The sequence below is a fragment of the Suncus etruscus genome, chromosome 14 (assembly GCF_024139225.1).
Source record: "Suncus etruscus isolate mSunEtr1 chromosome 14, mSunEtr1.pri.cur, whole genome shotgun sequence".
NCBI lineage: Eukaryota > Metazoa > Chordata > Mammalia > Eulipotyphla > Soricidae > Suncus > Suncus etruscus.
Genome location: NC_064861.1, coordinates 34,150,632 through 34,156,631, shown reverse-complemented (window position 1 = coordinate 34,156,631; position 6,000 = coordinate 34,150,632). Strand labels below are relative to the sequence as shown.

The 6,000-nt window shown below is 41.6% G+C and overlaps 1 protein-coding gene across 3 annotated transcripts in view; it reads left to right on the top strand.

The window, feature by feature from the left end:
* The first annotated feature begins 540 nt into the window (after positions 1-540).
* CDC42SE2 (CDC42 small effector 2) overlaps positions 541-6,000 on the top strand; it is a 69,094-nt gene continuing 63,634 nt past the window's right edge. The window contains exon 1 of one of the 3 annotated variants that reach the window (XM_049786811.1): positions 541-641. The gene's annotated coding sequence lies outside the window, so the exon portion shown is untranslated. Of the gene's footprint in view, positions 703-6,000 lie in introns of all 3 variants that reach the window. The other 2 variants (XM_049786813.1, XM_049786812.1) reach the window with 2 other exon arrangements.

Sequence of the window (6,000 nt, the reverse complement as noted above, 5' to 3'; positions counted from 1 at the left end):
CCAAAAAAAGAAAAAGGAATTGCACCTGGTATATGTTCTGTGGATACTGTAATACATTTATGTGATAGGAAAAGGGTGGTTATTGTATAATGACATTGCCACCATTGAAATGCAGGTTTAGTTTGAACATGGTCCTTAGTGAAAATAATATTTGGTTCAGCTTTTTGGGGGTGGGTTGGTCCACACCTCAGTGGTGCTCAGAGGTTACTCCTGGCTCTGCACTCAGAAATCGCTCCTGGCAGGGTTTGGGGATTATATGAGATGGTAGGAATCAAACTCTGGTCCATCTCTGGTCAGCCTTGTGTAAGGCAAATGCCCTACCGTTGTGCTATCACTTCAGCTGTGTGTGTTTCAGTTTTTTATAGACATAGATAAGGGAAGATTTGAGTTGTTTGATGTACGTGTGTGTGTGTGTGTGTGTGTGTGTGTGTGTGTGTGTGTGTGTGTGTGTGCTTTCAGCTTTTTAACAGATAAGGGAAGATTTGAGTTGTTTGATGTACCTGGTTGCCTCCTAATTGCATCCTTTCATTTGCAGATACGGAGAAGGTGTGAGTGGACTTTTTTTGTTAGTGCAACCTTGAACCCAAATGAAAAGAAACCTTCAAGGAACAACGTCTGACAGTGAGTCTGCAATCATCTTTGTGCTTGCTATAGAATGTTCTCAACCCAGAATAGCTGAATGGGTGCTGTTTGTAAGGAGTGGTAAGTCTGATAATCCACACTGATAAATGAACCTAAGTATTAGCATTTACTAATTTCTGTGTTGTTGAGAGAATGGCAAGAGATAAAAGAGAACCCTTTCCATCTAACAGTGTTTAATATGCTTGCATTTTGCCTTTCTTCCATTAGGTACATCCCATTCTTGTCTGTTTCACATTTATTTCTTTCCCAGTAGAAATCTTTTCATCCTTCAAGACCTGCCTTTCAGGGGCCAGAATAGTAGCACATTGGTAGGATGTTTTGCCTTGCATGCAGCTGACCTGGGACCTACCCAGGTTCAATCCTCGCAATCCCATATGGCCCCCAGAGCCTGCCAGGAGTGATTTCTGAGCGCAGAGCCAGGAGCAACCCCTGAGCACTGCTAAGTGTGACTCAAAAACAAACAAACAAAAAAACATTTCTTTCATTCAAAACTATAGCGATGGTTATGACATAATCTATTCTAATCTTGAGGTGGTATATCTCATTCCCTTCAATCCTTTTAGAAGTGATTGTTTTAAGAATTGTTCTGAGATCCAGTTCAGGCTATTGGGAAATAGAAGGTAAATCATGAAAGAGACTACGGGGAAAGGCTTTCTTATGTTTGAGAAAGAAGAAAATAACTTGAATGGAGATGTGTGGTTTAGGGTTAGAGCAGTTGCCCTGAGTGTTATTTCTTGCTAGTATAAATCAAACCAGGGCCATGCATGTACTAGGCTTGTGCATGCTCACTTGAGCCATGTCTTCTGCCCTATTTCTAGGTTTTTTTTTTTTTTTTTTTTGGTTTTTGGGTCACACCAGGCAGTGCTCAGGGGTTATTCCTGGCTCCAGGCTCAGAAATTGCTCCTGGCAGGCACGGGGGACCATATGGGACGCCGGGATTCGAACCGATGACCTCCTGCATGAAAGGCAAACGCTTTACCTCCATGCTATCTCTCCGGCCCCATTTCTAGGTATTTTTAATTTTTCTGGTCATAATTATTTTCTTGTTGACCTTTGACCACAATGAAACTTAGTTGACTCTCCACATGTTTAAAGCTTTAAAATTATCCTTTTGTGGTTGATTTCTAATGATAACAGATTCTGTTCAGAAAAAATAGTTTGGTATGATTTCAGTTTTTGTTTTTGGTTCCACACTTAGTTTTGATTAAGGTGGTTTGCACTTTAAAAAAATGCTTATTTTTCTGTTTCGGAATGAAATATTCTGTAAATGTTCTCACTTGAGAACATTTAAAGCCAGTGAGTGACTTTATCAAGATTTATTCAGCTGGAGAATAATAGAGTGCGATTATTTTTATTTTTATTCATATATATTTTTTGGTTTGGGGGCCATGCCCTCAGAAATCGCTCCTGGCACTCCATGGACCATGTGCGATGCGGGGAATCAAACTGGTTGGCTGCTTGCAAGGCAAACACCCTGCCACTGTGCTATTGCTCCGGCACCCAGTAGAGTGAGATTCTAATCACATCTTTATGACCTTGAGACCTCTACCCTTAACCATCACTATCCGTCTCTTCATTGGGCTCATTTATTTGTTGTTTTATTTTTTTCTTCTTCTTGTATTTGGTTAAATTACTAATCAGCTAACTTTACTAAATTTAGTTATGATTATTTTTGCGCTTTTAATTTTTTTTCCCTTTATTGTGATGACTGGAAGATGGTTGTTTCTATACTTGGTTGTGCTGCTTACTTGTCAGAGCAGACCTGACTGCCATGTTCTCACACTTTCAGTTGTGGGCTTTTTGGGGAGAGGTGTTTGCACTCTGATTGTGGTATACCAGAAAGCACACTTTATGTTGGCGTCTAGGATTCCAGCTGGAGGGATCATCAGCTTTGCTATCTGGCCTTTTTTGTTAAAGTTTGCTTGCTAGGCATTGTTGTGAGTCAGACCTTGTGGCCTTACATTTGCAAAGCAGATACTTTGACACTATTATTTTTTATAAAGGCCACACTTGGTACACAGAACTTCAGGCCATTCCCTGTGATGCTCCAATATGGGCCTGGTGTTGATCCTGAAGCCCACCAGGTCCACTCCTGGAGGTACTGGGCTGAGGGTGGGGGTGGGCATGTGGTGCTAGGGTGGACTCAGGACCAGACACGTGATCTCTTTTTTTTTTGTTTGTTTTTTTGTTTTTGTTTTGAGCCATATCCCCAGTATCCCTATTTGTTAATTTTTTTTTTTTATGATTTTTTTTTGCTTTTTCGGGCCACACCCGTTTGATGCTCAGGGGTTATTCCTAGCTAAGCGCTCAAAAATTGCCCCTGGCTTGGTGGGGACCATATGGGATGCTGGGGGATCTAATTGCGATCCTTCCTTGGCTAGCGCTTGCAAGGCAGACACCTTACCTGTAGCGCCACCTCGCCGGTTCCAAATCTTTTTATTTTTTTAAATAATACATTAAAGCTGTTTGTAAAAATTGATTTCTTTCTCTCTTGGTTTTTTTTGTTTGTTTGTTTTTGTTTGGGGCTACACCTGGCTATACTTAGGGATTACTCTGGCTCTTTTCAGGGGCTATTCTTGGTGGTGCTTAGGGGGACCATATAGAATGCCAGGGATTGAACCCGGGTAGGCCACATGCAAGGCAAAATGCCTTGTCCACTGTGCTATTGCTCTGGCCCCTTAAAATTGATTTCTCTTGGGGCCAGAGAGAAGGCATGGAGGCAGGGCGTTTGCCTTGCATGCAAAAGGACGATGGTTTGAATCCTGGCATCCCATATCGTCCCCCTAGTCTGCCAGGAGCGATTTCTGAGCGCAAAGCCAAGAGTAAACCCCTGAGTGCTGCCGGGTGTGACCCAAAAACAAAAACAAAAAAAAAAATTTTTTTTTTATTTTCTCTTACTATTTTGGGAATGTAGTTCTTATTTGTAATTAGGTATAAGTTTGCTTTATTCTTCACAGACTTTTATCTCTTCATTTGCTTCACTTACCAAATTGCATCAGGTAGAATTCTAGAACATTATAGTTATATGAGCATGTTGTTTTATTCATTGATGCATGTAATGTTTTGCCAAATGCTTATATTTATAAAATTATAATTTTATAATGCTTAGAATTTTGCATCATTAAATATGAATTCAGTCTTTTGTGTATAAGTGTGTGTGTGTGTATATATATATATATATATATATATATATGTAAATTTTGGGGGGGGGCCACACCTGATGGTGCTCAAAACTTATTCCTGGTTCTGCACTCAGGGATCACTCCTGGAAGGACTTCAAGGATTATATGGGGTACCAGGGATCAAATCTGGGTTAGTCACTTGTAAGGTAGGTGTCCTACCTGCTGTACAATTGCTCTGGCCCTGTATGATGTATCTTACCATTTTAATTTATTGTTCCTTCTCCCCCTGGGGTCCAGGCCCCATTATCAGCTGCTAGCTCACTGTTGGTTCAGCATAGTGGCCTGAGACTGTGATGCTGCTTAGGACTGGCAGTGATGAGAATATCTGTGACACTCGAACCTTCGTGGCTACATGGACTCAAAACTGCTCAGTGGACCATGTGGTACCAGGGATTGAAGCTGACAGGCACTGTTCCTAGCAGCCTCTTATAATTATAATGATAGGAAAGGATCATATCGATTTTAGTTGTGGCATACAGGAAAAGTATATTCAGTATCAAAGGTGCAGTTTCCTGGTTTTGTGGTCATGTTGATATTTCTTTTGTGAGGGGGTGGTCACTCCTAGTGACACTCAGGTCTTATTCCTGGCTCTGTGCTTAGGTATTACTCCTGTCAGTGCTTATTTACCTAAAGAGATGCTGGGGATCAAATTCAGATAGGGCACCTACAGGGCAAACATCTTACCCACTGTACTCTCTCTAGTTCCCTCATGTTGATATTTTTGGTCATAGCATTTTTTCATTTGGACTTGATTTTGCTGTAGTTTAGAAGCAAACTGGGTCTTTATTTCCTTTTTTTAAATTTTAGACATCATGATTTATAATCTTGTTAGTGACCAGTTTCATACATAAAACATCCCAATGGCCTTAGCAATAGCACAGCAGGTAGGGCATTTGCCTTGCATGCATTCCATCTGGGTTTGATCCCCAGCATCTCATACAGTCTCCTGAGTACCACTAGGATTATTCCTGAGTGCAGAGCCAGGAATAGCCCCTGAGCATTGCTGGGTGTGGCCCCAAACCATAAAACCAAAAATAAATAAATAAAAATCTAATGGTCCAAAGCATTAGCATAGTGGTTAGGGTGTTTGACTTACATGCAGCTAGCACCAGTGTCCAGCCTAGGTTTGATCCTTGGCCTCCCCAGATGATCTCCTAACTCTACCAGGACTGGCTATCTGCTCAGAAATAGCTCCTGGCAGGCACAAGGGACCATATGGATGGGATGCTGGAATTTGAACCAACCACCCACCTTAGGTCCTGGATCAGCTGCTTGCAAGGCAAACGCCACTGTGCTATTTCTCCAGCCCCAGGTGTAATTCTTGATCTCAGAGCCCTGAGCATCACTAGTTGTGACTGCCAGTGTGGCTCACCCCCCACCCCCGAAAAACCCATAAACAAAAATGCATAAAGCATCTTAACTCCACACCCTCCACCTGAGTATCAGCTTCCCTCTACCATGCCCCCTTGTTTCCTTTCTCTGCCTCCTGCCCCACCTGATTTCTTATATGCCTCCTACTAAACACCAATTTTTTAGTTTCTGTTCCCTTTGGGGATTTGTTGCTTTCCTTTTTTTGTTTGTTTGGTTTTGTTCTGTTTGCTTTTTGAGCCACACCTGGTGGTGTTCAGGGGTTACTCCTGGCTCTTTGCTCAGAAATAGCTCCTTGCAGAGTATGGGGGAGGAGGGAGATTGGGGGGCATTGGTGATGGGAATGTTGCAAAGGTGAAGGGGGCTTTCTTCTTATAACTTGAAGCCCAACTGCAAACATGTTTGTAATTTTGAAAATATTTAAAATAAATTAATTAAAAAAAAAGAAATAGCTCCTGGCAGGTATAGAGGACCATATGAGGTGCTGGGGATCAAACCCAAATTGTTGCATGCATAGCAAATGTCCTACTCGCTGTGCTATCACTCTGGCCCCAGATTTGTTGCTTTCTATGTTTCTTTATAGTCCATATATGAGGGAGATCATTCTGTATCTGTCCCTTTCCTTCCTAGTAACTTCACTTCGCGTACTACTCTCCAGGTCTGTCTACGTTACAGCAAATTACATGACTTTGGCTTTTCTTATAGCTGAATTAGTATTCCATTCTGTATGTTATATGGGGCTTTTTTTTGTTATGTTTATTTTTATGAGGCCATACCCTGCAGTGTTCAGGGCTTACTCTTGACTCTG